The sequence below is a fragment of the Triturus cristatus genome, chromosome 1_1, assembly GCF_964204655.1.
Source record: "Triturus cristatus chromosome 1_1, aTriCri1.1, whole genome shotgun sequence".
NCBI lineage: Eukaryota > Metazoa > Chordata > Amphibia > Caudata > Salamandridae > Triturus > Triturus cristatus.
The window spans coordinates 1,153,545,765-1,153,559,288 of NC_140579.1; positions in this window are offsets into that span (position 1 = coordinate 1,153,545,765).

Here is a 13,524-nt window from a genome sequence, read left to right on the forward strand (position 1 = left end):
TCTGTTGTTTGAAAAGTCTGCAAACTGGCCAGGACATGATACCAAATAGGCCTGCAAACATAAAATGGTATGTATTTGCAAAAATACTTTTGTCCTGTTTTAGGCAAGGCAAATGGGAATTCCTTGACTGAAGCAGTTTACAGCCCTGTGTTTATGTTGAATAAACATGGAGAACAAATGTGTAATAACCAAATTAAAACTGTTTCCCCGTACCAAATGCTAGCAATAAATACAAACCATTGTCATGCCATAATAAACAGGGGCATGTAAAGGATAGAATGACGAATGTAGGGCAAACATTGGGAATGGAAAACCTACCCCAGCCATGCCCTTGAGGCACACTAGTCTGCATCTCCCCCTATTCCAGTTACTGGTCTCTGTCTCTCAAACTATAATCCTAAAGAAAAGCAAGGGGTGGTGTTATTTGTTTGCCGTTGTGCTGGTATCAGTGATGTTTATTTGTTTCACATGTGCCTTACGAAGGGCAGAACCCAGAATTACATCACATCTGTTTAAACCTGACCGCACACTTGCATACTTAGAGTCTGTACTTTATGCACTCTGGTCAATATTTCAAGTCTGCACTTTCAAAATTAATTTATGAACCATCATGCTTTGTCATATTTGTTTAAAATGTACTATTTGCCTACTCTTGTTTCAAAAACAATTCTCGGGGGAGAAACCCCCCTAACTCCCCTTATGGCAATAGTGCTCGCTAGCTCATAATGCATTACTCCAAAACTTTCACGCCTCACCACTTCAAAATGTCACCAGCCGCCACTGCAGATGGATCCCCACCGAAACCAGAAGGACAGTCACCCAAGCCCTCGTCAGCAGCAGACTAGACTACGGCAACGCCCTCTACACGGGAACAACAGCTAAACTCCAGAAAAGACTTCAACGCATACATAACGCCTCCGCACGCCTTGTCCTCGGAATCCCCCGCCACAGCCACATCACTGCCCACCTGAGAAACCTGCACTGGCTCCCGATCAACAAGAGGATCACCTTCAAGCTCCTCACCCACGCTCACAAAGCTCTCCACAACGCCAGACCAGCATACCTCAACGAACGACTCACCTTCTACACCCCGAACCATCAGCTTCGCTCCGCTGCCCTCGCCGCCGTCCCACGCATCCGCTGAATGGCCACCGGCGGCAGATCATTCTCCCACCTCGCTGCCAAGACATGAAACACCCTCCCGACCCACCTGCAACAAACCCAGGACCTGCTGACCTTCAGGAGACTTCTCAAGACCTGGCTGTTTGATCAGTAGCTGCTCCCCCCCCCCCCACCGAGCGCCTTGAGACCCTCACGGATGAGTAGCCCGCTTTGCAAATGCTTGATTGATTGATTGATATATAACAACCTGCTCGACAGACTGCATGACGGACTGTTTACAAACCGGATGACAACTATGTGATAAGAGCATAACAACTGCAGCGCCTTCGCAAGAGGATGTCTTTAATGTTGTAAGCATCCAGCAGAGCTGAGGCGCTGAGGAGCCTTGCAGATGGGTAGCACTCTATTCGCCTCATCTGAGGTAGTAAAAGCTATATATATATATATATATATATATTAAGCCCAGTATCATACCACACCATCTATCCATTTATCCTGACAAAGTCCATTTATGCATGCATTAATATGAATTAGTTTAGAAGAGTTCCAAAACTCTTACTAGTCCTAATGGAAATAAAGCACTGTAAAGAATAACCCCAAACATGTTATTATGAAGACAATATGCATTAGGATAATCAATGAAACTAACATTACCAATGGGTCCTATCTATTTATAGAAGATACAAAACAAGACAACAAAACAGAAGCCAACAAAAACAATTAGCTCAAATGATCGAATGTTTGCATTTAAAAATAAAACTTGCAATGAATTGTCCAATCTCCAAGTGATAGCAAATATTTCCATTTCGTGATAGTCAAGCCGAAGAAAGACTGATTCACCATCCTGGATTGCTTGAATGTCTGAACTTCTAGCACAAACATATTATGATTTTTCATGCTCTGTAATGCTACCGGCTATGCTAGAGTTTTCAATCAAACTGGTGTCAGTGAACAAATCTGCCTTCAATTTTAACTCATGGGGTGCGCCAAGATCTAGGACCAGGAGCAGTGTAGGTCTGATACAGACTTTGGTGCTCCCCAACTGGAACTGTCACTTTTCTAATTAAAGGAACCTATATACTGATGTCAGACAAGGATTCTTGTTTCAATGCTTTATATAAAGAATTAATATGCGAATTACAGTAAAGGTGCCAGGAGTAAGTTTAGTAGCAAAGCATAGAAGTCTTAAGTACAAAGATCTTAGTTCAGTTCTAAATAAACTCCTGCATAGATTCACCTTCCAAGGTGGGACTGGGGGCTTGTTTTTCTTTACGGAAATCAAACACTTATTTAGGACTTATGACGAAGGCTTTCATGCATTCAGTGGGAATACATGATTCTCAGGTTTGGACCAATAGAAAACAAGCTAGAAGAAACATTTTACTACAGAATACAATTAAGGATTCTCTCAGGATAATCATACATTGAGAATACATTGACATTTCAACCATTCTCGCAGTCTTAGCAGTATAGTTAAGCTGATACATTGTTTTAACATAAGCCTGGGACAGTGAAAACCATCCTTGATTCAGAAGAATGAGAAAACATTTCTGAGAACACTTTCTGCTTCCTCAAGTGAAAACTAGACAAACTTTATTCAAAACAGGAATCAGCAGGGGTTATCAGGCGATATACTGTGAAGGTGAGGCAAGATGGAGGGCAGTGTAAACACAATCTAATGTTGGCATAAGCTCAGTACTTAATGCTCTTTTTAGTGACAGAAAATCAACTCTCACAGTCTCCCTCTGATGATTTTAATCAGCATTCAAACTCTTCATTATAGCTCATCATTTAGCAACTTTGGGTTATTCAGCTTAGTCTCTCATCCCTTTCTGTGATTAAATTCCTTTACAAAATTTAAAGAAAATGATCACACATGCAGTTCCAATTAGTGTGATCAAAAGAGGGGTTAGGAACAACTTAAAAAATCCTCCTCCTGCACTACCCAACACTCTCCTAGCTTGGCCAATCCCTTACCAATGGATCCAAAGAATGATCCTAGCCCTTCCTAGGCACCTGATTCTTCCAGTTTGGTTGATTTACCCATTATGTTTGTGATGTTAGTAATGAAGCTGATAAGCTTCTTATCGAAGCGAGGAATGACTTTGCAAAATTCACCTTCCTTCACGTGGAATAAATCAAGTGCAAGGCGATTTTGCATATTCATGGCTCTTATTGCAAGCAATTCCGCATTAATCACTGTCCGTGCACCGGCAGTATTAGCTGAAAGCCGATCAACTAAAATGGACAGTTTTCTACGTCATTCAATGCTACTCGTAAAGAGGGTATAGGTATAAGTACTCTGAAAAGATCACTAAGAATCTGCTTAAAGCTGTTTATTTTGCCTCATATATTTCTCAACAGGAAAATCAAACTCATTAGTATGATAGATCCGGGGAGAAAACGAGTGAGTTATAACAACTGCTTTCCCAATTGTGCCGTAGCTGGAAATAAGCGAATTTACCAAACACATAATAAATGCCCTTAATGCTGACTTCTTGATTAGAGAAGGTCTACCCTTTTACTAAATAATTATGTACACACTCTCTTCATCCAAACTTCTCAACTGTCTCATTTCCCTCTGGCTGCCGTATCATGCATAACGATCCTTACTTGGTGATTTCAATGCTTTATCTAGGGGGCGGATGATTTAAGATCTCCTTACCATTCCCAATAATGTGGTCTGCAATAGTCTTTTCTTCTCCTCTTTCTTCATCTATTCTTAAAATTTCTTTCAATTCTTCTCCAAACACGCTCTCACCTTGATTAACTCTGCAAGTTACATCATGCAAAATATGATTAATTAAAGGGGTTAGCAAAGGGGTAGAGAAATTCATCATATACACATGCTAAGCCCCTGATTTTGACCCTTTCTGAGGGTTGAGAAATTTGTTTAGTAGCCCATTGATACAGATGTGTCCAGTGACAATAGGTATGTTTTCTAAAGAATCATCAAAATACGAATAAAACAGTTTAGTGGAATTCTGCTGGTAATATTCACTTAAGAAAATAGAGCAGGAAAACGAGTACGACAGAGATAGATGAAAGTAAGCCACTTCTTCAGCTGCTGAAGCAAGAAGATAAGAGCAAGCAAAACAATCCTCAACCTCCATGACCTTTACATACTCATACAACATCTGATAATACACATTATAGCTGTACACACTCTCATGCTGAGGGAGATGTGAAACCTTACTCTCGAGAGAGGGAGAACTGGCTACAGGGACAAAGGTTGTAATTATTTGAAACCTGAGAGGTAGCCTCTCACATCAAGTATCCATCCAACAGCCATTAAAATATAGAAACCGAAATGGCAATTGTCAAACTTACAATTATAATCTTGCAGTGTGAATGCACCATGTTCAACTTGGATCAGATCAAAGAACCCTTTGATAAAGAGTTAGCCCTCTAGCTGCTATCCTATGGTCTCTAACTTATCTCAAAACCTACCAGGAGTTTTATTCTGTGTTAGCTAGAGACCTAAGTAGCTACCATCCTCTGACCATTACAAAAGCTCTCTATTAGTCCTTTTTATGGTTTGTCAGTTGCTGATGGAAAATATCTCTGTCATCATACATTTGTTTGTCTCAAGGAGGCTTATCTGAGTTCGTCAGGCAGTCATCTGAGTTAAACTTGATTTTTGCAAGATACGTCTAGCCTGAACCTGAGTATTATTGATTCACCTTTCTCTCTCCATTAGGTTGCTTAGAATTGGTCAACTCCAAGTCAACGCCGCAATCATCAATCGCATCCAATTACCTGTTCTTCTAGCTCACTATCTTCCCTAATTTTCTCTGGTCTCACCTGAGGAGTCAACAGTTGCTTTCTAGGAGCAGTAGTTTTTGTACAGCCTTCCTTCAAAATGTTTGAGATCACTAACTATGATGGGGCCGATTCATTCCCTGAAGGGGAGTCCCCTGGCACAGTTTCAGCTTCCACTCTGAAAAGTTGCTGTGGTAGGTTAGTCTTGGGATTCCATGAATTCTTGCTGCCCTGGTATATTTGTACCCTCAATCAAGTTGTCGGTATCACAGTGGTTGATGGAATGAGCATCCCCATCAGTCTATGACTCTTTAGGATGTTCATCCAATGGAGATGACAGATCTCCTGTCTGGTCCTCCTCGTCTTCATCCGAAGCCTCAGACACTTCAAATTTAGAGCATCTGGAGGAATTGGCTATGCTTCTTCACCTTCGTAGCATGCCCTTTTGGGGTGGGAGGTGTGTATCTAATTCAGGAGACCAGAACACTTGGCAGCTGTGTTTGTAACCAGGATCACCTGTTAGGGTCCATGCCAGCGCTCTTCCAGGAAGAACTTGAGAATGTGTTTTTTGATGTGGATCCAGTCACCAGGGTTCAAGTCATGCCCTGGGGATTCTTGGACAGCTGGCAATGTCGACCTAATGAGAGATAGAATGCACCACATCAGACTATCCTTTGCAGTACTCGAGGACCATCTCATCTGTGATATTCACAAGGGTAGCTACCAATTTGCATAGCTCCCCCATCAACACTTCATGCGGAGATAATCCAGTTCTTTTACATGGGGTCCTTTGGATGCTCATGAGCACAAAAAAGGGCGCCAGGACATTAAAGTGATGTAGAAGTACAAGCTTTAGTCAATTTAGCTTTGATAGTCCCATTCAGTCTCTCTACAATTTCTAATTCCTCCGGTCTGTAGCGACAGTGAAACCTTTGGTCAATGTAAGGGCTATCAATTCAGCAACTTGTGCAGAAGTTACAGAGCACAAGAAAGAAGCTTCCACTACTTCACTCAAAGTAAATACAGCATAAGCGGCTCTTAAGATACCATGTCGGTCTCTACGACATGATCCAACAACAAAGAGGGTATGATTAGATTCAGAAAGGGCAGCATCCAATATGTTAGTCCTTGGTGAAGTACACAACTCAGTTACACTGAGTCAGTCGTGGTCAAAGTCTCTGGGGCCGGGTATAGATCATCAGGGTTTAGTGTGTTACATCTCCGAATGGAAACATTTTGCAGCTGCCAAAATGATTCTCATAACGGGTAAGGAGGCTATTTATCAAATGCTGAGTATGAGTCATGACGATCTCAATAGAGTGTGGAACCAACACAATCAAAGGATAGCCCGTCACAATCCTCTCTGTTTGCTGTATGTTAAGGCTAACTGCTGCAACCGCTTTGGGACAACCAGGCAATGCTGCAGTCACTGGATCAGGAGTAGTTGAAAAATAGCAGATAAGATGCTTGGTAACACATTGCAGAGAAAATGAGCTAAGCTCTCTGCCACAACTTGGTCTATTAAACTAGCCATTAGCAAACCCACCCATGACCCCAATCCCGAGCTGGCGAATAATAAATTTAACTCATGGATCTGTAATTCGCTAGACTCATTCCTGCCTAAGGTACCAGCCCAAAAAAAAGTCAGGGAGAAATCGGCGCCCTGGTACACCCCTAGTCTGAGGAAAATAAAGCAATCATGTAGACGCCTAGAAAGAAGTTGGAGACAGAACTATGAGGCTGAGAGGAAACATGATTATAAAGAAGCAGTAAAACATTATAAATCAGAGATCAAATCCACCCAAACACGCTTCTATGCGGATAAGATCAATGCCGCCGCTTCTGCCCCCAGGGAAATTTTCAAAATTGCCAAATCCCTCTCAGCCGTTCCCACGGAACCTCTCAAAATCAAGGACCCCTCCCTCCACTGTAACAAGTTGGCAGAATACTTTAACCAAAAAATTCAGATCATTCGTCAGTCATTCTCGCCCTACGTGCCCGACCCTTCAGACTCCAGTCCTAGTTTAAAATCGTCAAAATCCCTGGAGAACTTTCCCCTGCTTGACGCTAAAGCTCTGGAAACTCTCTGTTCCAGTGTTACTTCTGGCTCCCCTTTTGACCCTGCCCCCCCTCAGCAATTATCCCTGGTTCTACACATGGTTGGCCCGGTCATTTTGAATATACTTAACTCCTCTATCATTTCTGGTAAAGTTCCCCGGGCGTGGAAATGCGCCCAGGTCAGAGCGCTTATAAAAAAAACCAATCTGGATCCCTTCAACCTGGCCAATTATCAGCCCATTTCCCTTCTTCCTTGGCTGAGTAAATTGATCGAACGCCACATCAACTCCACTCTAGTTAACTACCTCGAATCTAATAACCTACTGCATATCTCCCAAACAGGCTTCCGTCCTCAGCTAGGTACTGAAACTGCGCTACTGGCTGTTACGGAAGAAGCCAGGAAACTTCTAGACCAGGGCGGATCAGCAGCTATTATTCTGCTAGACCTCAGTGCCGCCTTCGACACTGTTAACCACAACATTCTTCTTGATAGGCTGTCCAACCTGGGGATCGGTAAAAATGCTCATACCTGGCTTCAATCCTTCTTAGAGGACCGCTGTTATCAGGTATTTGAGGGGACAACCAACTCCAAGCAATGGCCTCTTAACTGCGGGGTCCCCCAGGGCTCCTCTCTTAGTCCCACCCTTTTTAATTCTTATATGGCCCCTCTAGCTGAGGTAGTACTTCCCTTCGGCATCAAAATAATCACCTATGCTGATGATACCCAGCTAGTGGTGGCTCTTAACCATCCTGAGGGTTCATCGGACACTCTTGGCCTCTGCCTAGAGGCAGTCGCCCATTGGATGCACCATTCGCACCTCAAATTAAATGGGGAAAAATCTGAACTCATGTTCCTGGGAAAGGCACCCTCGCCCCTCTCCCCCATCACCTGGCCTCCTTGCATGGGACCTCTGCCATCTCCAAAGCACCAAATCAAAAGTCTAGGCATTTGGCTCGATAATGCCCTCAGTTTCAACTATCAGACCACGAAGCTTTCGGCCACATGTTTCGGTCTTTTACGTCTGATCAGAAAAATTCTCCCCCTACTTCCCTTTCAAGCCAGGAGAATCATGGTCCAAGCATTAATCTTATCCTGCTTAGACTACGGGAACGCACTCTATCTTGGCGCTCTAAATCAATCTTAAATAAATTACAGGTGATCCAAAACTGTGCGGCACGTCACTTGGCACAGATCCCCCGTAGACAGTCAGCCAAACCCGCCTTGATGTCCTTACACTGGCTGCCCATCCGCGCTAGGATCCAGTTCAAAGCCATGTGTCTGGCACACAAAGCTTTCTGGAAACATGGCCCCCAAATTCTTCAATCTTTGATCGTGCCTTACCAACCAACTAGGGCTCTCCGGTCCAGTAACACCTTCCTTACCGCACCCCCAAAAGTCCGTAGAGCAAAATGGGGCGGACGGTCTTTCATTCTGAATGCCTCCAATCTGTGGAACACCCTCCCACTCACGCTCCGTAGCGAACCCAATATTGCTCTCTTCCGCAAACACCTTAAGACCTACCTCTTTCCTTCAGCTTTCCAGTAACCTTTTCTTTTTCTGCTCTTTTCGCCGTCCATAAGCGCTAGGAGGCCTCCGGCTAGCTACGCACTATATAAATATAATTTCAATTCAATTCAATTCATGGGCTTGTTAGTACAGACAGTGCACACCCATTTCATTCATGACAAAAGAGCACAAAATCTTTCATGTAGTCTGGCATTCCAAAAGTGGGTATTCAGCAAAATAAATTATTAAGCTCCTGGAAGGCTCCCATGCTTTAATCATCCTTTGATACCTCGTCATTGATATCAGCATGTATCAGCCTTATTAAAGGCCTTACCACCAAGGAAAAGTTTGGGGTCCATTGTTGGCAGTATCAACCATGCCCTAAAACATCTTCACTTCTCTCTGAGTGATAGGGAACTTAATTTTAAGAACTGCCTGTATGCGTTCATAAGACACCTGACCCACTCCCTTTGCTATTTGATGACTCAGACATATGACTTCCCTTTGACAGTATTAAAACCTTTCAGGTGAAACCTTATGTCCGTTTTCAGCCGAATGATTGAGCAAGCTTCTTTAGTCGATGAGGCAATCAGGAGATTATCTATGTATTGGATCACTGTTGAGCTGCATGGCATCTGCAAGGACTCTAGGTTCTTTTTTTAGAATCTGGTTGAAATAGGATGGGCTTTCTGTGTAACCTTGTGGGGCACAACACGACAGGAGGGTCTTCTCTTGGAACTGGGAATCACAGCAGATTACACTACCACAGGGTAGCATGGAACAACTATTTGGTTAATGTTTCGGAGGTCTTGAGCGATCCTTCATTTTTTGTTTTGAGTTCTGGAAGGTCATAGTTTGGGAATGACATGGTCTTCCAATAACCTCCTTCGGGATCCCTTACTTTATCATATCTTCAATGACGGGGTGATTCTTGCAATGTTGTTGTATACACTTTATTTCGACAGATAGTGTCTTAAAAACTATAAAAAGACATTTTATAAAAGCGATACAAGATAACATTTCACACAGCAATATAGTAAGATAATATAAACAAGCGATCCATCGAGGTGCACCACTGCACCCTCAGTGTGAATTGCAGTTACCGTGATCAGCAATTAAAAAATTAAAACACATTTCCCAATAGGAACATACATTTAATACGATAATAATAAAAGGGAAGAAGCAGCATAACAGTTCTTCGTAGTAAAATCCCTTGTATTAGGCTGAGGTTGTGACCCCGTGCAGACCTACATAAGAATTCCATCCCAACGGGGCAGAAAGGTTAAAAACAGAAAGTGCACGTGCATAAGATGTGTGTTTAAAGCTTAAATATACAGCCTTTGAGCCCTACAGCAATTACATGTCAGTTTCATTCGGCTGAGTGCTGTACCATTCCTGTCAGGATCTTCCGTCTAATAAGCAATTCTATGACTAAGGAACTTTGCCACACAACACACAAAAAGAGGTCTGGGATCTGACCTAAGAATGCGCAGGGCGACCCATTAGTCCTGTGTCCCGAGTTGCCTGCAGATCGGTTTTGGTCACTTGGCCCTCGGGATGTTATATGTCTTGCAAGCAAACATAAAGTGGGCAACACTTTCTGTCTGGGCCCTGCAGCATGAGCAGTCCTTTGGTGTTTGATTGCGTGAATGCCATTTTGCGGTGGTCTCACAGACAGGAAGCGTGCCAAACCTAAAATGGATGTATAACATCCTGCCCCAAGGGACCTGAATTATATCTAAACAGGGCTCTAGGTATCTGGTCTGTTTATGAAGATACAATTCTGCTGTTAATCTGCCCACATTTAGTTTGCAGGTTTCTTGGTGTTCCACCCATTCCCAATACAGACGATTGAGTTCTTCTTTCCTTGGTGGTTCCTGCCTACCCCAATGCGCCTGTAGCCCCAAAGCTGACATCATTTTCCTAACGTTGGTGATCCAACCTATTTAACTGCCAGTGTCTATCTGTATGACCTCAGTGAGGGCTTCGGTGTAAGGAAGGAGCTCTGGGGTCCACCTAATGCGAACCTAAAAAAGCAGCGAACGCAACCTTGCTGTGTCATCAATCGACCGCCTACCCATATCAAGCATTAGGGGGGTAAGGGAAATGTTTTGAGGCAACATCACCAAGTCCCTAAGAAACGTATACTCAGATCTGCAAAGGTCATGAGCCTTATCAAATCCACATAGCTCTGCCCCGTACAGTACTGTGTTTACTGCTTTAGCGTCATAAACCTGGAGGGCTGGGGCTCCTGGTCTACTGTGTGAGGAAAGATATTCCCCCCCAGTGCTCCCACTACTCGCTTTTGCCCCATCAGCATCTTTGCTAGGTGGGGCTTCCATGACATTTTGCCAGAGAGTCGGACACCAAGATAGTCAAAAGTGCCAACTCTTTCTAAAGATGTCCCACCCAGCAAATGATTGCCTTTAAAGGATTTCTGGGGATTGAAGGCCATAAATTTAGTTTTTATGGTGTTAATAACCAGCCCCCAGTTATCACAAAAGAGTTGGAACCTGTTGAGTAGTCGCTGCAGCCCTGCTGGGGTCTAAGACACCAGCAGGGTGTCATCTGCGGACAAGGGGGTTGGTCCCTTATCACCCCCCAGGGTTGGTGCATCTGCTGGGTCATCTTGCAGAAAGCTTACCACCCCATTCATGTAGAGAGAGAATAGGGTGGGAGCCAAAACGCAACCCTGTCGGACTCCCCTATTGACAGGGATGAGGTCTGTCAGTTGTCCTTGCGCCCCCCCCCCCCCCATCTAACCTGGGCATAGTTCTCTTTGTGTAGCCGGACCAGCAGCTTAAGAATAAATGGGGGAATGCCCATATGTTTAAGTGTCAGCCACAATTTACTTCTAGGGACTAGGTCAAAGGCAGTCTTTACGTCAATAAAGGCAAGGTAAAGACTGCCCTTGCCAATCACCACTACTTTCCAGTAGATCAGAAGTAGCCAAAACACCTGGTCGATTGTGCCTGTCCTTGCCCTAAAGTCGGCCTGGTACTGTGAAAGGATAGCATCATCGTTTGTACATAGCTGGATCCTCTGCAGAAGAACTCTACTGAAGACCTTCTGCAAGGCATCAATCAGACTAATGGGCCTGTAATTTGAGGGGTTGTCTCTGTCTCCTTTTTGAAAATCGGGGCCAACACTGCATCCTTCCAAGACCCAGGAACTGGGGCCCCCCTGGCTATAGCATTTGCCAAAAGGAGAATATAACATGCCCAATTCGGAGTGTCTGCAAGAAATAGATCACCTGATAAACCGTCTGGTCCTGCTGCTTTGGAGGGCACTATTCTACCTATTGCGGCCGCTATCTTGGCTAGATCAAAAAACTCATCATCCTTGTGGTGCCCATAGGGATCATCTAGCTCCACAGGAGGCATGGCCTCAGAAGTTCAGTATAGCCTCCGAAAATGGTCAAACCATTCATGGCCTGTGATATGGTTGGGGGGCGAGCATGCTCCTGACTTACTACCCCAGTAAACTGGGGTCCAAAATAACTTGACATCCTTAGCTGAGTTTGCTTCCTTAAGTTGTTGCCAGAGGGATTCATCCCATGCTACCTTTGCCTGGTGCAGAGCAGTTTTGTAGCGCTTCCTGGCAGCTTTAATCAGGGGGCAATTCTTGTCTTTGATTGCTGCGGCTAAGAGTAATCGTTCGCGCCTACAATCTTTTGTGTACCACACGTGGGGCCCTTTTAATGGCACACTGGGCTTGTTGCCCAACTTTGGAGCCAGAAAATGTACATTAAGTCAGTCAACAGTATGAGAATGAACCTTAGCTACATCAGTCAACCCTCTTGCGCTAATGACTCCGGCCAGGAGCTCAAGTATGCCTACAGCCAATTTGTGTGGACACCTAAAATCTAAGATTCTTGTAGGGCTACCTTCCGCCAATTTTAAGAATCTATTACAATTCGAGGGAACAATCTCTCTAGTGGTGGTCGGGGGTAAACTGCTCACAGGATAGTAGGGGGCTTCCCACAGAGGGTTCATTCTTAAGCAGAGAGGGTTGTGTACATGGCAGGGAGGCCCCCTCAACTTTTGTCACACCACTGTCTCTGTAGTGGTGCCCACGCTCATATTGATCAGGTCTCCCCTAAGCCTCACATCAAGGAGGATATAGTCAATGCAGGACAGGCAGCTAGCTCTATTATACGTGTTCGCACCCTGTCTGTCCAAGGGTGTTCTGCCGTTAGCTGCCTTCAAACCAAACTCTACAGTAAGGGCGTTAAGTTGGAGTGCCCTCTGCGTCCATCTTTTGACTGGGGGTAGGTTTAGTGGGGGGACAACCCATTTGGTATTGTCATCCTCGATTCCTAACAGATCTTCTTTATCCAACGGTTCAAAGGTGCAATTAAAATCTCCTGCTACCACTGCTCTAGTGTAAGGTGAACAGATAGCTAAGCTCTCGTCCAGTGCTGAAATGGTAGGTGAGGGTCTGCCCCCTTTGGTCCCCCTTGCATAGACATTAAACAGGTTGATTATGACCCCCCCCCCCCGAGCCCCCTAATGCTGACCCCCCAAAATATCAGGGCTGGGGTTTGTAAAACAGGTAATTCGACAGCCCATGGCAAAATTCACCCAGGTGATCAGTCCCCCTGACAGGCGCCCTCTTCCTATAGTTGTTGCAGGTGAACAGAAGCAAACAAAACCTGATTTATGTAAGAGAACCAAACTCCAGCTCTCCTGAAAGATGCAGATGTCAAAACCCTCAATTAGGTCATTCTTGCAATGGTCATCTTGCATGAGTGAGTTGGGGATAAACAGCATTAGGCCGGGGCGTAATCTTTAGGTGCTTGGCATCCTTGATCAAACCAATTTATTTCCCAGTAAAATCCCAGACCTCTTCCTTGACTGTCTCCCTTAAGTCTATTGGGAAGTCTTCAGTAGGGCGGACTGGGTACAGCCTGACAACAGGCTCTGATGACTGTAACTTGAACTCATCACCCGCTTGAGTCTCAATTCCTACCTCGTCCTGTGTGCAATATGTAACACAGTTGAGCTTGCAGAGGTGGTCTTGGCCCAAAAGGTTTACGGGACTGGATTCACAGATAACAAACTGATGTTTCTCTC